This window comes from Plectrocnemia conspersa, unplaced genomic scaffold, assembly GCF_051122295.1.
Source record: "Plectrocnemia conspersa isolate PC_06_02 unplaced genomic scaffold, ASM5112229v1 ptg000010l, whole genome shotgun sequence".
NCBI classification, from domain to species: Eukaryota; Metazoa; Arthropoda; class Insecta; order Trichoptera; family Polycentropodidae; genus Plectrocnemia; species Plectrocnemia conspersa.
In genome coordinates this window covers 14,617,866-14,644,032 of record NW_028277174.1, presented here as the reverse complement: position 1 = coordinate 14,644,032, position 26,167 = coordinate 14,617,866, and the positions used below count along the sequence as shown (strand labels likewise).

The 26,167-nt window shown below is 29.4% G+C and overlaps 1 protein-coding gene across 3 annotated transcripts in view; it reads right to left on the bottom strand.

Annotated features, from left to right (window-relative positions):
• Positions 1 to 26,167, bottom strand: part of LOC148230704 (kinesin-like protein CG14535) — a 306,144-nt gene that overhangs the window by 71,951 nt on the left and 208,026 nt on the right. Inside the window, exon 1 of one of the 3 annotated variants that reach the window (XM_088194691.1) lies at positions 5,517 to 5,693. The exons of the other annotated variants lie outside the window; for them this stretch is intronic. The gene's annotated coding sequence lies outside the window, so the exon portion shown is untranslated. Of the gene's footprint in view, positions 1 to 5,516; positions 5,694 to 26,167 lie in introns of those variants that run through there. 3 annotated transcript variants of the gene reach the window in all.

Sequence of the window (26,167 nt, the reverse complement as noted above, 5' to 3'; positions counted from 1 at the left end):
GTCTTAGAAGATTTATCACAGACATTGTTTACGTGTAGAGAGAACCTCTACTTGTTCTTAAAAGTGATTTCGAGATCCTTTGTGGAAGTTTCACTAGCAAAAATATTGCAAAAATACTCTAATGACAAACGAAATCAAGAAAATGATACAGTGACAAAAGCCCATTTCGATAGAAAATCTAAATCACTGATCAAATGCATTTAAACAATTTTAAATCTTTTATATACATAATAATATGTAACTATCGTATTTATGTCCTTACTAAATTTAAGGATCTAGATTATACCCTCGAAGTACCCGCGAAAGTTCTATCAAAAAAAGTCCTTTCTCAAATGTTTATAAACTGCTCAAAAATAAATCTGAATATTTTACGAAAAATCGGTTAGTTAAATATAACGTGTAAGAATAGTTAATGCCACTATACTATTAAATTAAAATAAACCATCAATATACTATTTATATGTGTAATAGGTTGTAACGTACATATATATGTCCCGTTTTTCTGCTTGGTGGGGAAAATCGCTTTTTTTGTAACGTTACCTACATTTTTTTTTAACTTAAATATCTTTCAATTCAAAGTGTGACGTTGTTGTAAATGATTTGACCCACAGAATGACCTGTCACCCCAGACATATATAAAATTAAGGCATAATTGATACTGACCGCCATTTGACGACATGTGAGATTGGTCGGAAAATAAATATTACTGCCACAACTATTCTTAAGAATTTATAAAAGCATAAGATAAGTAAAAATTCGATATTTGTATGTTGGTTCAATTGAGCTAATACAAATTCATGCTTGCGATTTATTATTTTACTGCAATGAAAAATATTTTTTTTTAATTAACTACTAATTGGCGATGAAAAGTTGATTCAGTACCTAACGTTAGTGAATAAAGATTACGACCACAGTAAAATACAGAATCATCTTCTTAAATATTTGATTGCATTTAAAAAATGTTATGTACTAGATGATCTAAAAGGAGCAATCAACAGATTGTGTTCCACCAAAACAATGACAGATCATATGTTGCTATAAAGCAAAAACTGCTACAACTTGGTTAGGATCATTTAATACATTAACCATGGATAGTCCAGATCATTTTTGTTGACACAGTGTTACTACCAAATCAGTAAAAATTTCCAATATGTTGAAAATAATATCAAAATAGGTAATTGAAAAATCACCACGTTAGTGACATTTGTAAGTTTCTAAAAACTTAAAAAAATGTTTAATAGGATTGATTTATAAAAAAATCATTTTTAATAATTTTGTATTATAATTTTCTTAATACATACTTGTATATTGAATAAAAAATATAAAGACATATATGAAATACATATTATATCTATCTTTTAAGTTAAAGTTGTTCATATAAACGATTCTTTTCAACTTAATGCTCATCGGAAATTCCTAAGGTCCATATTGGAGTATAATAGACGCAATGCAAATTCCGCTATGGCTGCAGAGCAAATATCGATCGAGAGATTGGCTAAATGGAACATCGCGTGTTTGAACTACACTACGAAATTCACTATTATACTTTAGGTGTTATGAAATTTCAGCTGTAATACAATTTCGCGCTTTATTACAACTCATAATGTTGCGATTCGTTTTGTAGCACGATGGAATTTTGAGTACTTCGAGGGGTTTAATTTACGATTGTGTTAAACTGACTGCGTTTTGACGTGACGTTAAACTGAATTCCTTCCTGTGGGATATGTTAATAAAATAAAATAATTTTCCATTAACATAACGCGAAGAGACAGGGTGTAAAACTGAATTAAGTTTAATATATTTTACTGTATATCTGACGCCCATAATGTATTTTTTATGGTTTCTTTACTTTATATGTGCAGTGTATAGCAAATTAGGACGTCTTTTAAAAACAGACAAATTTGACATTTTATGTTGAAATTCAGATATATAAATATAGATAAAGAATAACCGAAATTTTTACTGCAATGAGACAATATATCTATATTCATTCTTAGATAATCATTTTATATAATATTTAGATGCGACGAAATTTCAATAAAAAAATTAGTATATGTATGTAATTAATTTTATACGATATATATTACATAAAATATTAGCTTAAGATAATTTTAATTTAATTAATCAAAGATGAAATTTCAGGAATTGATTTCTTATTACAATTAAGCTTTGATAAACATATTTAATAATTCATCGCTTTCGAGTCGATTCTTGTTAACGTCTCATGATTAATTAATTTTGTTATGAATTCATGTTTATAATTAAATATTTATTTCAGCCATTTTATATTTTATACAACATAAAAAATCAATACATCAATCAATTTAAAAAGCAGTATTAATTTATTTTGACTAATAAATTCTAAAAATAATTTAGTTATTTAGTATATGAATTTGTTAAAAGCAAATGTAATAGTTTTTGTTATATTTACTAAACTTTAGTTTTGTATGTAAATTTTAATTTACATATATAATTAGATACAGGATTGGTATATAGGATTTTTTGTTAATAATTATCAATAAAATATTTTGTATACTTGTTTGGAAGCAGATATAAGCAAAATTATTTAAAAAATATACTCAAGCGTTTAGCTTAAATTCAAAATAAAGACTTTCTGATACGTTATATAACATAACGTTGAAATTAATCGGTTAAGGTAAGTAATAAATTTTGTTGCTGAACCACTTATAATACAGTATATATTTTATAAACCACAGTACCTATATGTTAAAGACGTATTGTCTTTTTTAGAAATGCTGAAATGATTAATTTTGTCTTAAAATAAAATGCTTTATAAATATTTTCTGAATTTATATCCTTGACGAATATTTTATAGAACGTTTTGGCAAACGTGAATCGTCAATGTTATTGTAGTGTTTACCCCCCATGATACGTGTTTGATATAATTTTCAATTAGTCGGTCAAACTGGCGTTTAACAATCGAAACACTTGGCGCTGAGCACGCGAACCACAGTTTAATAATTCACAAGGAGCAGTAGCAAGTTACGACGTACGGAGCTGTTACACGTGAATTTTATATAACAACACACATTGTCGAGGATGTTAATAAATGATTGCCGGAGCCGGAACAAAACTCCCCGGGTTCTGAATTTACGACCCTATACCCCTGATTTCGGGCCTCAATAACCGAATCAGGCATTGTGCCCGTCCGCAGCATTGTGCAATTAAATTTATATTACCGTAAAATCGGCTGTATGGAGAATGTGTAATAATACCCCTTTAAAAAGTTAGTGTGTGGAGAAAATTTAATGGTAATGGAATGGGGATGGAATCTGTTCTAACCTTTTAATGTGATGAAACAATCAAAAATCATAAAGTTTTATTGATCATAAAGTCAGATTAAATTCATATGCCTATTATTTACGATAGATCAATGTTATCATTTAAAGAGATCTCTAGATGAACCCAACATTATATAATATTGACATAGAAAATAAGAATCGATATTTTGTAATTTAAATATGATTTTCCTATATTCTACAATTTGATAAATGTATTGTATATTATAATTATATACTACTATAATAATATATATGATTTTTTTATATATATTAATTCAGATTTAATTATTGCAGTCTATAAATTATAATTTTGATAGAAATACTACCTAAGTTTAAGGCATACAAAAAAATTAAAATGTCTAAGATATTTATAATAAGAAATTTGGTTGTTTTTTTTTGCAATTAAACTTTTAAACAATGATTAAATTAATATATATGTATTATATATAATATACATTAAGAAAAACATTATTTTCATTAATATTTATACCAAAATTTTCAGATAATTCTTAAATGTTGGTTAAACAAATCCTTGTTTATGTGTTAAAATTTATTAATAAATTGAATAATTAAATTATGCAGATGAATTTAAAATTTTAAGAAATAATTAAATAATGTTTTTTTAAATTTCTAACAATAAATAACTAAAAAGTTTATATTTATGTTTTTCTACAAATTTTAAAATTTCAAAATCAACACTAGAATATAATTTAAAATTAAATATTATTTTAGTTTAACGTATTATAAATTAATGTTTATAACAATAATTAAAGTTTCAAATAGTTGCTTTATTTAATTGATTAATATAATAACCATTAAGTCAGATTTATTTCTTATAACTATTATTTACTAGCACTATAGATCAAAGGTATTATTAAAAATAAGTCCAGATGAACTCAACGTTATTTATTAAAATTTTTGGCATGGAAAGTAGAAAACAATATTGTTTTTATTATAATAAGATTTTATGCATGAATATTGAGGTGATATACCTAAACTAATTTTGGTAGTATATAAAAAATACATTTAAGTATTTGTATATAAATAGCATATAATTAACACCACTTTTTTTATGTTTTGCTTTCCAGTCTATAACAAACTAGATAATTAATAAGCACGAACATTTACAATTAGAACCATTTTTCAGAAGTTATATTTTAAGGCATACAAGCAAAAAATAATATATTTTCTTTAAAATTATTCTAGTAAGAAATCTTGCTTAGGTTTTTTTATAATTCTACTTTTGAAGTCTAAATATAACCTTAATATCTTTATCAACATTTTTAGTTAACTATTAAATGTGATAAACCAAATCCTTGGTTTGCTAAAATATATTTATAAATTCTCCTAAGAATTAATAAAAATATATTATGCAGGTAAAAATTAATTTTAAAACTATAAATATTGAACCAGAAAATAATTATAATGGCTATTTATATATTTTTGCACAAATTTCAAGATTTAAGAGTCGGCCATGAAATAAAATTAATATGCTTTTTATATATTATTTAATATATAATCGCAATCATTATTATTTTAAATATATTATTATATTTTTTGTTATAAACAATTACTATAGTGATATAAGACAATTGAATAGCAGTTTTTTAATGTATTTTATAAAAAATATTATATTAAAAATACACATATTTTTAGAAAATATTTAATCAACGTTTTATTTATATTATAGCAACGACCCTCGACCTCACGATTATGCCTCAATCACGGTTTCCTGATTGTCCAGAGTAAATACTGAGATAATCCTATTAGGTCTGTTAGAGACCACAAATTATTTCATCATCGCTACAAACCTCAACTAACAAGCTATCCAATCATATTTACTATTCGAATCACTTATATATTATTCATAATTAATATTATTCAACTGTTTATTTTATATTTTCACATAATTAAAATATGATGTATTATACTTTTAACGATACAATATTCAATCCTTCAGAATGGATAGAAAAATTAACTACGATCTAAAAATGAGAGATATCGGGTTTTATTTAATTCTATACTGTTTCTAATACACATATATTAAACATAAAATAATATTTCTGTAAAATATCACTTTCAGATTAAAATTAAAGACTTTTTTTACTATGCTTATTTAAAAAATAAGTAATAAAATAAAACATTTAATTTTCTACCATATGCCGGCCCACAGATCATATCGTGTATTGAATTATTTTATATGGAAATGCGTACGTGTCGTGTGTGTAGGTATTTCTGTGTGGTATGTGCACTGCACAGCACTGTTTCAGCAGAATAAGAACAACTATCGGAAAAGTATCCACGTGTCAGCGGTAGTTAAGTAAAAGTCTATCGTCACAGCAGCCTATGTGGCCCACGTGCGTCGCCCGCGCCGGCTACGCGAATACTGCCACTGACGATGCACACAACAGCCTGTTCGCTTTGCACCCCGAACAGTACCAGCGCACACAATTGATGCTCTACGATGGGGGTGCTACGAAGACAGCGAAGTGTCGATCTGGTTACGCGGTAAGATTAAAGCTTTAATTATGATTAATAATGTCACAAGTATTATATGCTATTATATTACAAGAGATATTTGGAAAATAAAAATAAAAATTTTATTATTATAAAAAAAGTATTTAAAATAGTCTTTAATAATCAGATTTATTTAACAAAAACACATAGAAGTGTCAATAAATGTTATTGATAAAATTTGCGTATAAGAGAAAACGCATGCTATAAAAAAATATATGTAGGAAATGCAATTATAAATAAACTTTGATTAACTTTTATTAATTTAAATTTCGTTTAACTCCTAGATTTAAAAAATATTTTATGGAACGTATCTAGCGCGTATATCGAGGGATGAGTGTATTATTAAATTGAATAAAATTATAAATCAGTAGTTTGATATTTAATAATAGGTTAAAAATATAAGTTAAATTACTTAAAAATATAATGCTTATGAAAATAAACATATATTTATATTATTGAGGAATTCATAACCATTTTGTATTTTTATTAACTCAAATGCTCTTTGATGCCAGTTTGAAAATCAGAGAATTAGAAAATATTTATAGAAAATCCAATAGTATAAAACGAGACAAACATTTTTTTGATTGCCTCTTAAAAATGATCTTATTACGTGTTATCATATTAATATGTTTTTACCATATGTTTATTAAAAAATATACATGTATTGTAAAAAATAAGCATGGTAAATCACTAAATTTATGATGAAAAAGAGTAATTTTAAATAGCTTTTTGTATTAGTCATTAAAAATGTAATTTATATTTCTATTATATAATATTAAATTTAATAAAAAATATCATATAATACAATATGTTAAATATTAGTTTTAGAATATATGCTATTAATATATACATATGGCTTATAATAAAATATACTATTATATTTCAATATTTTGTTAAAATATTTTTTTTTAAAAATCTAGATTTTAACCAAACGTCATGTCGTTCATTTAACTAAGTACTAGTATATAAATACATTCTTGGATTAGTTACTTTTATAGGTTTTGATTGGATATATTGTTTTTTAGAACATGTTTGCATTTGAAATAACACATAAGTGCAAAAAAAAACATTTAAATGAAACTTAAATTGGTATGATATACAATTATTTTATAGTCGTTTCATAGCTAAATTTTTCTGTATATATCTAAAAATCTAGCAATTAATATTGTTTATAAAATCACATTTATTAGAAAAAAAAATATTTTTTTCCCTGTGTAACACGTATATTATTTCTAGTGATATTTCGATAATTTCAACTAGATTTTTTAATTCATATACAAACAATTTGTATAAATATTGATTTTTTCATATATTTTTCCTTCAATAGTAAACCATATTTTAAATCAATAAAGGGTAAATAAATTTAGAACAATATATTAATAAACTTTGTTGTGCCGTTAACACAATATAAGAAAAACTGGAGCATTTATAATTGATAGTTTTTAAAATATAGCTTTGACGCCGAGAAGTTTAAAAATATACTACAAACGATACGTCGACTTTCGTCGTTTGACATAATTTAAAAATAAAACACGTACTTTGAAGAAATACCGAATTTAAAATACACTATAAAATTATCATATAATATAAATATATACTATAATAATAAATTGAGTTACTATTGGCCCAAAAATTTTCAACGTTCAATTAATAGTGACCCACTAACTTACATTGCACTTAATATTTTCATACTTCCCCACGGTATGTCCCTGTTATTTATTTTCTCGACCGCGCCCCGTACAAATATCCCTTAGGCGCCCCCTATCACCCCCTAGGCATACCCCTGCAAAAACCCTCGCGGAAAAAGCGTCGATCGTCGCTATTATAAAAGGTAAATATCCTCAAACTCGGATCAATTTTTATCAAAATGGTGATCGACCCGCTTCAGTTAATTAAATCGCCTTATACCGATCGAATAAAATTAATATTGCCCTTAATTAGAGTCGTAACGGCGTAGAAGAAAGCCTCTTCTCGTTTTGTTTGAACTGTAGCGTCTTCAGTGAAAAAAATATCCCTTTGTCTACCAGAACCTCGCTACTCGAAAGAACTTTAAACTTTTACTCTCGAGTATACCGACAAAATAAAACAGAGGAGGCACGCTTGGAGGGCTGGGCTGGCCATTGTTGCTTACGGGGAGGGATGAGGATGGCAAGAATCAAAGAATGAAGAGATTATGATAGAAAGGGACGAGGATGCTTATAGACAGTTTAAGCGCTCGCATTGTGCGCCTGTGTTAGCGACCTTTTATGATTTAATTAAATATCAAAGTTGATCTTCATCGGGTGATTTATCTTATCGTCTTGTGATGAGAAGTAAATTGAAGAAATTTTAGATAAATGCTCAAGCTTAGGAATTAATTACGCAGGAATGTCATTATTGTAAAATATGAAAGTAAAGTAGTCGTAGCAAAGAACGCCCTTGCTTTTTCTTTAATTTATTAATGTTATTAAATCAGTAAAAAAATTAAAATGTATATTTTAATTTTAATATTTTAATTGAATACAAAAAAGATATTTTCTATTAATTGAAGTAGCTTATTATTATTGAACTTTCAATTCACTGATATTTTAATGCTGCTTTTAAATAACACTTTGACCGACAGATCTAAATTCTATTGATTAAAATGAAAGATTCTGCGATATTGAATTGAAAAGCTAGTCAAAATTATCCGACTGAAGTAGAACGTTATGTAGGACCAAAAAGTCTGACAGTGGAGTTAAAAATCATAAGAAATCCAGGTAAAGCAAAATCAGCTGAATCGTGTAGATCGAAAAGCAAAAACAAGGCTGTACAATCAGTGGGGATGTTGCTAAATATATGTATATCGGTATTCAATGTGAATTATTACTCTATCGCCTCATTAAATTTTTGATGCCCAATCAAGCACAAATAACCTCACGTGTAAATCCGCGGTCAATTTGCACAAATCCTCTCTAAATTATTAATGCATACTGACACAATTCGCATTCGATAAATAACACAAGCAGCACACTAAACCACACAATATAATGTAACACAACAACAGGGAATGGCTTTTCGAAATGCCACACTCGCCTCTGGCTTGGCGAACAGTGTTTGTGTTTTTATTATACTACTAGTATAACCCGACGTCGATTCGTAGACAAGAATTCCACAAAGGAATACACGCACGGAATGAATTACAACCGCTGAATTCTACGATTCCTCTTTCATGTTTTGAATCACATACGATTCCACTGCAGGGAGAAAGTGCATTTTTCATTTTCTTCGCCCGCCACATATGTTTGCTTACATACCACCCAAACTATGTAATTTTTCTGCGAGCAATAAAACTGACAATTATAATTTATATACTATTTTTTATTCTCGTTCCTTCATTGATAAGGAAAATCACAATTTGGTTAAGTTTAGGCCTACTGAGAGGAAGAGGGAGAGGGAAAAATTACCTGGGCCCGACTCTGTAAAATCAAATGGCAAAAATTTTGCTTTGATTGTATTCAGTTGCTTCAATCATATATGTTTATAATTAAAGTTAAGACAATAGTTTAATAAATTATTGTGTCAAAACTAAAATATCTCTATAGAAGAAATTGTGAATTCAATACCAAGGATTAGTAATTTAGTACAATATAATAATAAAACAATAATTGTAAAATTTAGTAAATTTAAATCAGTATCATTAGATGAAATTCATAGCATAATATGTAAATTTAAAAAAGGAACTAGTACTGATGAACTAGATATAAATATAAATAAAGAAACATGGGAAATAATAGGAACTAAATTAAATTATTTAATAAATAAAGCACTCTCCTTAGGAGAAATGCCTGAAAATTTAAAGATTGCTACTATTGTACCTATACCTAAAATAAAAAATAGTAAAAAAGTTGAAGAAATGAGACCAATCAACATGCTACCGTGTATAGAAAAAATAATAGAAGAAGTAGTAATCAAACAATTAAAGGAATTTATTACTTCTCAAAACATAATATGTGAACAACAATCGGGATTCAGAGAAAAGCATTCCACTGAAACTGCATTACAAGTAGTGATAAATGATTGGCTATTGGCTAAGGATACAAACAAAATCATTGGAGCAGTTTTCTTGGATTTCAAGAGAGCCTTCGAAACAATAGACAGAAAAATAATGTTAAAGAAATTGGAGAGTATAGGTATAAGTGATATAGTTTTAAGATGGTTTAATAATTACTTATATAAAAGAAAACAAAAAGTTAAAATAAATAATGTATATTCTGAAGAGAAATTAGTGTCTTATGGAGTACCACAAGGGTCTAAATTGGGACCATTGTTATTTGTTTTGTATATTAATGATATAGTTAATAACGTGAAAAAATGTAAAATTCATCTATTTGCGGATGACACATTAATGTATTGCATAGGTGATAACATTAAAGAAATTGTAAATAATTTAAATAATGAATTAAGTATATTAGAAATATGGTTAAAGAATAATGTACTTAAATTAAATGAGAATAAAACTAAATGTATGTTTATTAATTATAAAAATGTGTTAGATAATAGTACCAAAATAGTAATAAATAACTCTAGTATAGAAATAGTGGATAATATAAAATATTTAGGAGTAATTGTTGATACAAAATTAAATTTTAAAGAACATTGTAATTACATAATAAAAAAAATTAGTAGAAAAATAGGTTTATTATCTAGATTAATAAATATATTAATTATTAATACAAAAAAAATAATTTACAATAGTATAATATTGCCCCATTTTAATTATTGTGCAACACTAATAAATATGTTAAATAAATTAGATAAACAAATGTTGCAAAAATTACAAAATAGGGCAATGAGAGTAATCTTAAATAAAAATAGATTAACTAATTGTAAAAGTATGATTGATAGATTAGAATGGTTGAATGTTCAAGAAATATTGAGTATGAATGTTTTAGTATTTATATATAAGTTAGAAAATAATATGTTACCAGAATATTTTAATAAGTATTTAATAAGAAATAAAGATGTACATAAATATAATACTAGAAATAGAGAAAATTTAAAGATAATTAAGTATAAGAAAACGAGTACGGCTAGGGGAGTTATGTACGGAGGTTTTGATTTATATAATAGTCTTCCAAGAGAAATCCGAAACAGCAAAAATATAACGGGTTTCATAAATGGAATAAAAAAACACCTTCGTACATATAGAAATAAATTATAATATTAAGTCTTTATTATTGTATATTTTTATTTTTTCTTTCTGTTATGTATTTTTTATATATTTTTATATGTGTTTACTAAATTTGTTAGATGTAAAGATTAGCTATTAAGCTAAATAAATTAATAAAATAAAATAATAAAATAAATATTATATGGACTTGATATTAAATACAGAAGAATGACGCATAATTTCATCCAGTAGTGGAACATTGATGTTAAACGATAGATATGCGTCGATTTTTAATTGATTTTACGACTCAGGTGGTTTCCACCATTAGAATTGCGCACGTTTTCCTGTGGCGGTTTATTCAACAGACATACTCCGCCAGGAATACAAAGGAGTGCCGGGCCGATTGGTTTCCCGTCTTTGGTACTATTGTGACGACTTTATTTGTATGCATGGAACGTCTTCCGGTTGATCGATTGCCAGGAGACTTGCGGAGTCGATAAAAAATAATTAACCGACGCTCAAGAGTAGAATGACGTTGGCAAAGGGCGAACCGATACTGTAGGCATGTTTCAGAATTTTAATATGCGCCATACAATGGGTATTCAAATTAGGGATTAGCCGCTAAATGTCTATGCAAATTTAATAAATAAAATTCAATGAATGAATGTCTCCATTCCTTTTAGTTATATCCTATTGATTTGAATTTACAATTGATAGCAAAATGTGTTTTTGAAAATTACTTCGAGCACTTGACGGTATTAAGATTCGATGCGATTATCTTAAATCTTACTAATATAAATAGGTAGAACTTTTTGCGTTGTAAAAGTTTTTTTATAGATATAGATAGTTACACAGAAATGAAGTGATTAATATTATCCAGGAGATATGATACTCATGGCGTACTTGAATGTTCATACATAATGCACATTCTGAAATTACCAGATTCGTAGATGCATCGCTGTCACGTGCTTTACTCCGCCCCGTCCATAAGTCCGGGTGTCTAAAGTGCCATTCCGGGTACGCAGGGCTAGCCATGAGTGGCTAGGGTCTAACAAGCCCTTCGGGGGACTGATTTAATGAGTCGCTAATGTCCGACCCCTAAGACCGTCGGCCTGACACCGCGTAAAGATTTCATCGGCGTCCGCATATTAACTCCCAGAATGCGTCTCCTGCTTCGGATACCTCCCACGGGGAGGATTAGCTCTTGCCGCGGGTCGACCTCTTAAGAAATAACGCATTGCTCATCCAGTTAAAACGACCGCAGAGTGTGCTGGTTAACGGCGTAGCGCCTTTGTACAGTCGAAGTTGAGACGGTTTTTACAATGATTTATAATGGGTAAAAGTCACATTTGTCAGCGGTTAAAATATATATTTTATTTATTATTCAACAGATGCCATCTCCGTATTGGACATTGACAATTATATGTAGACTTTAATGACTAAGTCAAAATGAGCCATCTGCGTTTTCGTCGGTATATTTACGAATGTTCCTAAACTAAGTTTCTCCTTACATTAGCAAGTAGAAGATCCTCGAATTACGTGACTAAAGAAGAATATATGTATAGTATAGGCAGAGGTATTTTATGCAGAAATACCGATGATGATTTAGCGTTACATAGCGTTACATTCGAGCAGGGATGGAGATTTTGTATGCATATGTTTGCGATAAGGCCTTTAAGATGCGTGGCTACTTTAACAATTTATTGCCGATTCACCTTCTGTACGATACACTAATTTAAAACGTTCTTAAATATAGCTTCATTATCTGAAATCCTAAAGAAGCAAGATACTTTTAACCGTTAGAGAGAATTTGAGAAAAATTTCTTAGATATATATCTACAAGAGGGAGTGCGGCTCGTATTAGTATTTGTATTCTAGGACCTTTTTGATCATTGCATTTAATGCTCTTTCTGAAGTTCATAGGGAGTGGTATTAAAAAACCGCCATTGCTCAGAAACAATTGCGAGCTTTGGAGTGCCGTAAAGAGTCGCGATCGCGTCCCTTAATCTTGTTCGCTGAACAGGGCGATACCATTTGAGAACTCTCCAGAATCTCAACGAGCTTGCCAGACACAAACATGTTTAAGGAGCTAAAAAAATATCTGAGATGGTGCTTATTAATTTTAGGGAGCACTATAATTTTCAATAAAATAAAAATAAAAGTATGTTTGGAAACGCATATGTTTGAATTGATGTAGTATATTTGTATGTAAACTACTGTTTGACTAACATCAAACTGACGTTAGTCAAAAATAAATATTTTGAGCAGATATTTTTTTAGAGTATTATATGAAAAAACTATTTTTTTATTATATAATATGTAAAATCTATGATGTATAGTATTAAGAATATAAGTAAAAATATGTAAAAACAATTTTAGGACTATTTTTTAATAATATATAGAAATTGCAGCAATATTAATATAATATAATGATGTGTTTTAAAAATGGGTTAAAAATAATTTAACGATGGCGAAAAAATACTCATACATATTTATGTACGAGTAAATTTATTTGTTTCATTAGCTATACGCATCTGGATATTTAAAATGTTAAATCACATTCGTTTAGTTTGTCCTGTTTATTGTGTCAGGGGTGATACAGGACATTTAGTATATAATTATTAATTAGGCAACATTTTGAGTGTTTAATTATGTTAATCTGTACGTGAAATTTTCTCGTGTTTGCGTTTAATGGATTCAGTCAGCTTTAAGGCAGGTTAAACTTAGGATTTTATTGTCAAAATCAAAAATAAGTTATCTGTTCATTTCAGCAGTAGTTTTAACATTTATCCAATATATGTATAAATATTATTTTAAGCACTGCAATGACTAGGATATGGCAAAAGAAAATTATATTTTTTAATGGCCTTTAATCTTTACAATGAAAATATCCCTTTTACTTAAGTACTTATTCTACTGTAAGTCTACCTTACAATCCTATGAATTTAATGTAATTAAGTTGTTTTTATTTATATTTGCTTTAATAGAGTATTTTTGCAACATCTAGGTTTTTATATATTTAAGACTATTCATTTATCCCAACTAAAAGCGAAATTGTTATCATTAATTCTTAACGTGTCTTAACAAACACATACACACTCGTCAGTTAATAAATCCCCTGAAAAAAATGCACGTGAGAAACTCGTACCAGCGTAGCTTAAATCCCAACAAAAGGACGCCACGAAATCTTCGCCTTAAGACCACCGCAAGATATCGTTCGTGTCTAAGACAACACAGGCTAACCCTCGAGTCTGCTCCCTGTTTTCCGAGCCACCCTTAAATAAATGGGGGCGACTCGGTGGTAATCACGTCTCCTGCACCGATTACTGACGCTGGCCATACATTATTCGGCATAATCACGCGCCAGATAACGGCCGTTATAACGATCAATGCAGAGCTTGTTTTGCGTTTCTAAAATGCCTATTTGGAATATATTATGCATATGTATATGTGCGATACATATTGCGAATTCAAATTAGGCACACGCGGTGACATGGTTCGGATGAAAAATAAGCCCGCCGAGTGCCGAATTGATTGCGTGTTTAAAGGCATGAACGACACGATTTTCGTGTTTATGTGTATAATTTATATTAATTCATTGTGTTAATGTCAACTGCAATATTGCTTAAATTGTGGAAATTATAATTATATTTTTTTCTAGTAGAGAAATGGCCCTTTTAAAATATGGCTTATAATAAGAATGGTTTTAATGAACTCGATTTAGTTTTGAAACATATATTTTAGAAATGAAACAATGTAGCAATTAAGAATATAAGTCATGTACTAAATAAAGTTGTCTTTTATGATATATACTAAAAACTTATTTAATATAGATACATTATTCAAATTTTATCCTTATTTGATAATAACGTAATACAAAATTTCGTTTCAGGGATTTATCAAAGATAAATGTTATAGTTTTAAATACGTTCTTAAAAAGTGAATTTTGATGAATATGAGAATCGAATTATTGTTAAAAATTAAAAAACTTGTATTCTTTATGGTGTGGAAACTAATGTATGAAAACCATTATTGATATTGCAGAAAATATTCGTACAGTAAAAAATGCTATTGGGGCACTGGTCGTAAAAATTATTATTTGGATTAGGTAGTCTGCTTTTTCGGTATTTTTTCATTCTCAATAAATTGTGATAAGTTAAAAAAATTATGTATTTATATTTAAACTAAAATATTTTTACTGTTTTTAGTTTTGCAATAATATTTCGCCAATATTATAGCATTATACAATAGTTATATTATTAATAGTTTTTAAAATATATAAGAACTTGAATATTAGTAAAATATGTTTCATTTATTAAGACATATTAGTTGGATTATTATCATACATTATTCTGAAAATAAGTTTTTAAATAGCACATACAATCTAAAGTGGAGTCAGCCATCTTTTTTTTTATAAGGAAATTTCGATGAAAAAAACATTGTAAAAAGCCCCCATATATTTTTGCAATCTGCTAATTTTTACGCAGTGCGGTTACTTCTTATATGATTATTATTATAATATTCGGATAATTCAAAGTAATGATAAGGTTAATTAGAGTAGTTGAAAAAATCGTAAACTAATTTTTACCATTCAAATATGATACTTCTGACTCCTATTAAGATCTTTTAAGAAGCATGCATATTTTTAAACATATGGCACGGACCCACTCTTTCTTATGCAGTGGTATAAAAAATGCAGCAGTTGCAAAACATTTAAAAATATTTTTACAAACTTAAGTTTTAGCAAAAAAAATTCGAGAATTCAGCGAGCAGTTATTATTATGTCTCCTAAAATAACCAAAACATATTAATAAGAGGGTAAAGTAGTATAAATTATATAGTAAAGAGCTTTAAAAGAACACAAATAAGTCACAGATATAAAAAAATCCGAATTTAAATATTGATGATGATATTTTCTTGAAGCTCCGAAATGCCTTATTTAAAAGCATATACACTATCTAATATTTTTCAATGGTTATTATGATTGTCTCCCCATAATTAAAAATGATATGTGATTTCATACTAGATTATATTTCTATGAATATCAGGTGACACTGTTTTAGATATATTGTTTTAAGCAAATAATATATGGTAGCAATGAAGTATTATAATTTTGTGTTAGATTTCTGGGATTATGTTAGCATTCATATTACAACACAAGTCAAGCTTTTAAACGCGTAGCGTTCGATTTGCCTCGCGGCATTATATTTATAACGGTTCCAGTTGCTCCCGTAGTTCAGATAAGTGGGAAAGCTTTCGTAAAAGGGGGGCACTTAAAGCTCGCTGGCAGGAGCCGTAAGCTCAGTCAACTCGGAGATAACTTGTGTGACAATTTCAAGACTTCTTCAGCTAGCGCCAATCTACTTAAAGGTCTTCCCTCTTCTGCTGGTGCCTAGAATTTCGCCTCGCTTTCTGCTGCGTAATGTGCCAAGGAGCCCTCCTCATGGAGTGACAATTCACAAAGTCGGGATGCGTCACACAACTTTTAATGAAAGCCCGAAACAAAAGTCGAACCATGACGAAAAGTGTTTCGTTTCCAAACTTCAGACTCTTCAATTTTGACAATACACAACGTGCAGTTGAAATATTCAAGAGAGCCATACTCGTTTTATGTTAGAGTTGCGATATTCAAATGACATTATCATATTTCAAAAACAGTCTACCGTGCAAATTGTCCGAAGAAATTTATAGTTGCACCATGCTTTAGTGCCATTATAGAATATTTCTTAGAGATCGGTTCTCAAACTGTTTTTAGTATTAAATATTATGCTTTAGGGGTGTCAAAAATATAAATTCCTAACAATTAAAATGCTTTACTCTCAACACAGAGTTTGTTTCCAGTTTAATTACAATTTCACTCAATGTTTTATAGTTCCGCATAAAACGACAACAATATAAAGTGAACTGATTCATCTATCCACGCATTTTGGATAGAATCCAAAATCGTATAATTGTATTATTGACATCGTAAATGTAAAAGTTTTATGGGAACACTTAGTCACCTTTCCAAGAAAAAGATTTCATTACCTTAAATATAATTTAAAAAATAGAAATATAATTAAAAAAAAATCATTATTTCGGTAAGCTTAAAACTTTTTTGCACATTTAAAAATGGTAAAAAAAGTAATTAAAATAGTTATCCTAAAGAGTCAAAGTAGTAACGTGTAACAGTGTAACCTGTAGTTTATTATAAAAAAATATTTTTTATTTATATACAAGCTTATATATTTATGTGCTATTAGTAAAAGTATTATTGTAAACAGCAAATTATAGCTTCAATAACTATTTTAATGGTTTTAACCCGTATAAATTAGATACAATATAAAACATATAAAGGCACATTTCGATTGGTTAATACCAATTTAAGACTTTGCCGTTTGCTTTCTTTAGTTTACAAATAAAATAATATTGCTTTTATAACATTATATACATTGTTTAATTATTTGTTTCATTTAAATACCTTAAGCAATTACTTTTATTAACGTCACTCGTAAATTTATTATTCAAGAAAAAAGGTACATAAACGTCGGAATTTGCATTCAATACGCCATTATTTTCATTTTATTGTCCTCGTCTACCACTGTATCCACCGTAAAGCATTCTAATTTGCAGATTGTTTCGCGAATACCCCTTTTTTGGAGAGTACCTCACCGCCGCCGAACGTAATTCAAGAGTTTAGTTTCGAGTGTTGTGCTGAATTTACTGTCTTTAGATTTATTTTCATTCTTACCACCGGTGGGGTGAGCACAAACTTACATTTGTAGGCAATTTACTCACCGAGAGACACTAGCAATTCTCTAAAGCGAAGGGGATATCTGTTTGTTTTCATTTTAGGGTACTTTAATTTTTAACGAATCATTTAAAAAAATAGCTTTGATATATAAATATAAGGTAACCCCAAAATTATTGTCGTTTTTATAATGAAACCAAAATGTTTATGTTATTTTTTAATAAAATTATTCAAAATAATATTTTATTTTAACGATATAACCTTCTCCCACTTTTCGGGATTTTCTTAATTTCGTTAGCATAAAATAATATAAAGGTTTGATTCAAAATATTCCATTAGCCTCCTTTTCATAACAAATGCATTTTGATTTTTTTCCCATCTAGAAAGTGTTGCATCGATCGAAGTACGGTAGTCGGAAGGAGGAAAGATTGAAAAAAAAAAGTTGGATGATATAAATCTGTACAGCCAAGTCTCCTGATTTTATCGAGAAGAAATTTTGTCATTTATAGACGGGCATTGTCTTGTAGTTCATAATTATCATTATTACTATTATTTTAAATATTAAAAATATGATTTTCTTCTAAAGAAATAACATAATTTTTAATAAGGTTAGATAATTCATACTAGTAAAAAATAAATTTTTTTTTAAAAAAACACATTCTTTTTTGATATACTGTAATGCATGCACTACACTCTCTGGAAGTTGTCCGAACAAAAGTTCAACTGAAGTCAGCCGAAGTCGCCGACGTCCGAGTAGCGTGAATGACGTCCGCACGGCTGCTGCTGTCATGTACAACTGGCATATTTGCGCGCGATCGAAAAATGTGCCAAATAATCGCAATATTTAAATTGTCATATTATTAAAATTACGCTACTGATAATTATAAAAGTTTGTGTGGACACTCACCAATACAATATCAGCAAAAACTTTTTGGTCATAAATATTCAAATTACACAAAATCTTTGTCGGCTTTTGCAAAATGCCATAAGACATTAAAATTATACTTCAGAATACGAGCACCACAACTGTGACTATCCTAAAATTTGTCGCCATCGATTCTAAATATGAATTCGTTATGGTGTGACATTTATATAAACCAATCTAGGAAAATAAATAAGGATATTCGAAACGAATTTTTTTAACAAAATTAAGTACCACTAATTATTTAATTTTATATGAAAAAAAATATAATAACAATATCTGTTAGAAGAATATACTATCAAAAATATAATTAATCCATTATAGTGCCCTAAAATATTCAAAGATGTCAGTAAGAGTCTGTTGAAGTCCCCAATAAGTATGTGGTATTATAACTTGACCACGGGACCACGGTCATGCGTGTTGACAATAAAACGCCTACGCGCATACTGAAATTGAATCGAGTTACTCGTTCTATCTCAGTTTGCAAAAAAACATATCATTATCTCTCTCGCTCTCGTCACTTAACACGCGAGAGAGCGAAAGGAGAAGTATCTCACCGCTCGCGCTCGAAAGAGCAGCTCCGACATCGGTTTTTTTGACTTCGACCCGTTTGCCGACAATGTTCGGAAGCGCTCGAAGCTGGTCAATTCGACTAAATTACCCCTACTTTACCTCCCGTTCTCGGTAACCTCAGACAACTTCCGAGAGATTTTAGAGCGGACAGAACCGAACTCAACCGAAGTAGCCTACTATATTCTCCGTCCTTGGCTAGCCTTGGCCAACTTCCAGAGAGTGTAGTGCAGGCATAAAACTTAAGAAGCAGGCATAATATATTTGCTCTAATAGTTTTATAAGATAAACAATAAACAATGACATATTTCTAGTTAGCAAGTGAAAGTATTAAAAAAATCATTATTTGTTAATAAAACGAAGATTTAATTTATGTAACATTTTTATAAATTTTCATCCTCGTTTTAAAAACTTTTATTAGATATTCTATTTATTTTATTTAAACGATCTTTACTCTTCTTTACAAACTTTTTTTTATAAATTTTCTTATACAATTCATTAGCTTTTTATAGAGGGTATCTAATACTAATTAATTTAGTGCAGCTATTAAGCTAATTTTTTTATAGCTCTTTAATGTCTTTCTGTTTTACAAAAGGTATTCGTTCGCAAGTCTTATCATAAGGTGATGTTAAAAAACGTATAAAACAAGTAAGTAATACTTACTCTCGAAATCCAGCAACATATTCAAGCCTTTTATATAATAAGATATGATGGAAGATGCAAGAACGTTGAAAGAGAATATTAATTTTTAATCTAAAAGCTCCACACGCGAGCGAAAATTCGCGGCGTGACATATTGGCAGATTTCGAGCTTTCGCGGAATTCATGAATAATATTTTCTTCGGGCGCCACTGCTAATGGCTTTTTACTTAGCTGAATCAGAACCTCCACTAAATGTGTATGTACTAAGTTAGGAAAAGCCTCCCGAAATCTACAGGAAACACAACCCAAACAAAGCCATAAACCAAACGAGCTTAGCCGACCTGACAGTCGCTTGTTCGCATTTATAAAAAGGGACTTAATGAAAATGGATAATTCGCCATTAGGACTTTGTGCTTAATCGGCGATATAAATTAAACAAAACTCCCGTGTAACGTGTATGAGAAGTTTTTCGCTTTAAAAAAAGTTTTTCTTAAAGAACGTGAACGGCGTAGATAATGAGATGAGTAGCAGACAAGGGATTGCGAAAATTCCCCTCTTCGGATATTCCTGGACCGATAATGTGAGGTGAATAGGACGGGAGATGGGTCGACCTTTAGCGGAATTGCTTTGCGAGAAAAAATAAAATAGCTTCGTAATAGAGAGGAGAGAGACAAAATCTGCGACGAATCGTTAAAATATATATTTTCTTATGAATGACAATCTCACAACTAGCGCACAGTGTGCGTATTATGTTTTGCTTGAGATAAAAAAAAGTTTCTCCTTACGTGGGCGATAGCTAACGGCTCAAGATGGTGGAATCATTTAACTAACGATTCTCGGAATAGCCTCTGAACGAACCATTTGCAGAGATACAATCTCCTTTGACAAAAGTGTAAAACGGTGACGATTACCGGGTATTTTTATGAGTGGCACAGTAGTATGCCCACCAGGGTAAAAGTAGCAGATTGGGGGCAGATAAATTAGGCGACACCAAGACTAAGGGGGAAAACGCTCTCGGGTTTATCCCCCCAAGAGTAGTCAGCTTAATCCAACGAATCCATTTTGTTACGACGGTTAAAGATTTTCTTTAATGTATGTAATTATTCCTAAAAAATATATTTTTCTTTTACTATATTTATTTTTTATGAAAAAAAATTTATATTATTGTATTTATAACACATAAAATAATTTTATTTAGCTATATTATTATATTTGACTGTTTTTAAATCAATAGTATATAGCATAGAATAGTGCAACCATATTTTTGCTTAAAATTAACAACAGATTAATATAGCTAAAATCAGCGCATATTATATTTGTAAACCATGTTTTTTTTATTTGTGACTAAGTGTGGAAATGGTTGATTAGTTAACACTAGATCACACTAGTAAAAAGTACATTAAGTATTGATTATAACCACCTCACTTTATATTTTATTTTTACCTAATGCTGTCATTCATAATATATTATATAGTTTAGTTTAAAAATATTGTTTTTAATTTTTTGTAAAGATGTGAGATTTTGATACATGGAATTGCATTCTAGGACCGGCATAACCTTTATTTCAATTCCTATAGATATATAATTTAACTACATCGATATAATAGGTCTTCTTAAAGGTTAAAATGGCATATCACTCATTAGGCTAACTACAAGTCACCTTAAATTAAAACCCGTCTGTTCCTCAGACTTGCGCATTCTTAATTATCATTAACATTTTTAAACGTTATACGGCCTCCCCAGAATAGACCGGTAGCCAGACTATTTCCATCCGAGCGTCTCTTGTGTTTTTGTTACGGGTGATTTGTTTCCCCAATCTCGGAAATACATCTTAATTGGATAGATATAACGGTTAAACAGTTAAACGCCCAGATTCTATCTCATCCACCATAATAGCTCTGTCCGGATCTATTTTTATTCACTGTTTCTTATTGTTTTTTTCTTTCTTTCTCTCATATCACACACGCCGTATCTTATTAGTTCCGGGCAAACATTCAACAGTAGGCAAGTTCCGATAAGGGCTTTTGCTTTTGTTTGTACATTTGCGGTATTCCTTTGCGGCGTAGCGCTCTTATAAACACGTCGGGCAAAGAAAGCACACATTCGAGATGACGGAAGATGTGTGTTAGTGTTACGATTAGATGAGGGGCGTACTCGGCTCGGTCAAGATAAATAGCTCTGGTTAAAAATACATGCCGCAGTGTTCTTTGACTTTGCACCATTTGGTATTCCGCTACGTGAAAGGGTTTATTGTAACCATTTTTCTTAGGAGAGAGGCACAAGATGCTGCCGTTTGCAAAGAGGAAGATATAACGTTCTTGGGACAGAGCAATCGGGTTTGTTTATTGTTGGAAATTTATAATCGGAGATTTTTGCATATGATAAAATAAAATATATTTGATGTACAATTTTTATACTATTTACTGTATGATAATAATATATATAATAATTATATGATAATAATATATCATGAAAAAAAATTTAATTTTTTAATTATTTATATAATATAATTTCCCATTAAACAGATTATGTTAAAGCTCATTCTCATTTTAAAATTATGTTTCAGATTTACAAATTAGATTTCTCAATTTCGGATTGTCATTGCGAAGGCAAGGCGAATTTGGTATTAAAACTGCTTGCAGCGAAAAAGCTCTTACATAAACACTCCTATATTCAAATATATTAAAATCGTCACTTCGATTTACGAAAATATCGTTATTAAGACGTTCTTTTTATGTAATTAAAAATATGTGTTTTAAAAACCCGTCACTAAGTAAATGCATAAAATTATTTAAAATAGTTTTAGTAAACCAAAAATTCTTAGCACGACGCTGCCAACTTTCTGTAAGACATACACACAGAAAAACAAATTTGGGGAACTAAAATAACTGTATAACCTGGTAAGAGCAAGTATAAGGTCATTATCTAACATTTTGATTATTCATTTTAAATACTGTGTTATACATTTTCAGGTCTTGATTAATTATATCAAAACCAGAAACTTAATGTGAAGTTAATGAATTCAACAATATTAGTCTTTTACCTATTTTATCAATAATGATTGAAAAGCTACTGCTACAAATAATTAATACAAAACTACAGAAACGAAAGATAATTCCAAGCCACTAATTCGCCTTTCTGCAAAAGCACGGCATGATTGAACAAATACACCGAGTGGCAAACGAGATAAAGAAAAATCTACAAGAGAGGAAATATTGCTCAGCTGCTCTCCTGGATATAAGTCAAGCTTTTGTGAAAGTGTGGCATATGAAATTAAAATATAAAATACAAAAGGCACTACCTTACATTGTATGTATATAAAATTATAAAGTCATACGTATTTTATTGTAAAATGTCAAGTCTGCTTAATAAAATCTGGGATACCTCAGGGCAGTATACTACGGCCAGTACTGTATGTACTATATACAGCAGACTTGGCAAGTACAAACCGTACTATCTGTCCAATCTTTGCTGATGATACTGTTATTATGACTTCTCATTAATACCCGAAAATACAAGGAATGACTGAATAGCATCTTGACAAATTGACCTATAAATTAAATACGGAGAGATCGACTGAAAGATTAAAGAGAAAAATTATTGATTTATATTTATCCTGCATAGTGATTTACTGATGTAAGATTTAATGATAGTAGTTTTGCTTAATGTCAAGCAGAAAAGACAGACTGCAAAAATTAAATTATAAAACAATACTAAGCAAGATTTTAATCAAAAAGACGTCGTTTCATCTCTCCGTCTAAAAATAACTGTGTATCAAATATAGGCGAGCAATGTCCTTCATATCATATATTGTATATAACATGTTATTAAAAATCAAAGCTTTTAGATGATAAGTAAAATTTTCGAAAATAAACAAATAAGAGAAACAAATGTGCTCCTGTCTCATGGGAAGATAGGAAAGCGGAAAAGGAACAACAAGGAAAGGTCATGAATGAGAGAGAAAACTCGTCGGGTCGTATAAGCGCTTTATTTGGTTATATGAAAAAGCGATACCAGAAACACGAATATCCTATTCGCATTCATGCGATATCCGAATGGAAAGTAATATACCGGCTTTCCTGAAAATAATTCTCCGAAATTGTATAGCAATGTTTCCTCCAAGGCGTGGGTGGTTTATCCCTTGTGGAAAAGTAGGGTATATTTTAACTTGATTTGTTAAAAGAAAAAATACACCTACATTATTTATGTTTTAAGTAAAATTAGGTTGGCATATTGTAGCGCAAAATATGATACTATCGCAAGATTGGAGTACCAGCTGCTAGTTTAATATTTTATAGTGAGCAATGTTTTAGTAAAAGTAGCATTAGGATATTGCTTTTGTTTAAATAATTAGTGTATTTATATAGATATATTAATATATTTTTTAATTTATTTCGTTATAGTTGTTACTCTAAAATGTTATATTTTATCTACGTCGTCGGTTGCCCGCATGTGTATATTTTTGGTCATTCGCTTATGTAAACATCGGTCTTTTTGTTCTATACCTGCATCACTTTGCAACGGTTGATTTATTTCGCATACATTGTTTACACGCCACACAGAACAACTTCAGCGTAGCGCCATGCAAATTTTGCTACAATGCTAAAAATGAAATGGGAAAAAAATCCATTCCCAATGCAATAAAATTGCATTTTGCACACAGCAGCGTGAAACGAACGACCATGGCGATAATATGTAAAACAATAAATTACAAACAAATTTACATACGTAAAACTGACCCGATAAGAGAAGACCAACTAAACAAAAAAAGACACAAATCAAACGAAAAATAATATCAGTTTAAGTTTTTAGTTATACCTTATAAAATGTCAATAAAGTTCGTAACTAATAGTTAATACTAAATTTACTATTAGTAAAAATATTACATAAATTTTATAGTAAACTTATGAAGATTTAATTTAATAATATTGGCAAGCAACTTTTTATGAGCAAAAAGTAGCAAAATATAGTATATTTACGCGTAGCCTTAAACTAAATATAAACATTACACAATTAAACGCAATAAATTTTGTTATTATTATAAAAATATTATATTTTTCCTTCGCGTAAAACTTTGCTTTTGCTGAATATATTAACTAATTCAAATAAACGCAAAATGTACTATTTATAATTATTCCTAACAAACAAATAATTATAATTTCTTTATGAGTAATTTGATAACTCAGCTTAGCCACAATAAATAACTGAGTAAAACTGTTATGCTTAAAATATTATTGCAATTAAATAACTGCAGTAATATTATTTAAATTGCGCTTTTTATTATATGACCGTATTTTATAAAACTCATTAATTTAATTAAAAATATCTTTAAGGCGATGTTGTTTTGACATCACGGACGTCCTTGGGGAAACTCAAAGTTCTAATTTCATCAGAAACGTAAGTTGTCAATCAAACGCCAAATTCAGGAATTATACTCCGCCGCCATTATGATTACGTTCGTTTCGAACGTTTCACCCAATTTTATGACGTCGAAACAGACTCAAAACAGCTAAAATTAACCATCCCTTATCTGTTGCCAGTTAAATTTGTACCGTGACCGCTTATTCCATATGCCGTTTTGTGGCTTTGCGACCCTTAATTGCTAATAAGGGCGCATGCCATATCAGATGGAGGTGTAAACAAACTAATGGCGAGGCATAACAATAATAGGGGTCGCTTTTTGTAAGGGCAACACGAACCACCCTCGCGGGAACAAACCCCCGAGCAGTCACGGCTCGAAGACCGTTCAGATCTAACCTCATTAGTAAGGCGGGTGGTTTGACGAATCGACTTTTTTCTAATAATATTAATTTGCGACAGTGGGGGCGAATTTTATTACCAAATTTTTCGATTTTGGGTGGTTGTTGCGGTTATAATTGGCTTTGAACATCTGCCAGCGTGGTTCCTATTTTAATTATGACGGTTATTTGAAATATGCAAAAAATAAATATGAAAAAAGATTCTTCCTAATAATTGCAAAACATGATATAATATATACGTAGAAATACATTGGAATTTTTTCTTTATATAATATTATATAATAATAAAATATATATTTAAGTATTTTCTAGTGACGTTCATGAGCATTAAATTAGTTAAAAAAAGGTTTAAGTCACGCGAATAAATTGCGCGTCGTCACGCAAATGAATACATTTTTTATAAGCAAAATGATCTAACAATATGCAGATTTATTCTAAAAGGAATTTAATTAGGCGATATTTGATACGATTAAAATATACTGCTTATTATTTTATTTTTATAATATTAAAAGCAGTATATGTAATTTTATAAATATATTTTACCATTGTGTGTATTTAAAAAAATATCTTTGTAGATATGTTTTTGTCGCTGGTT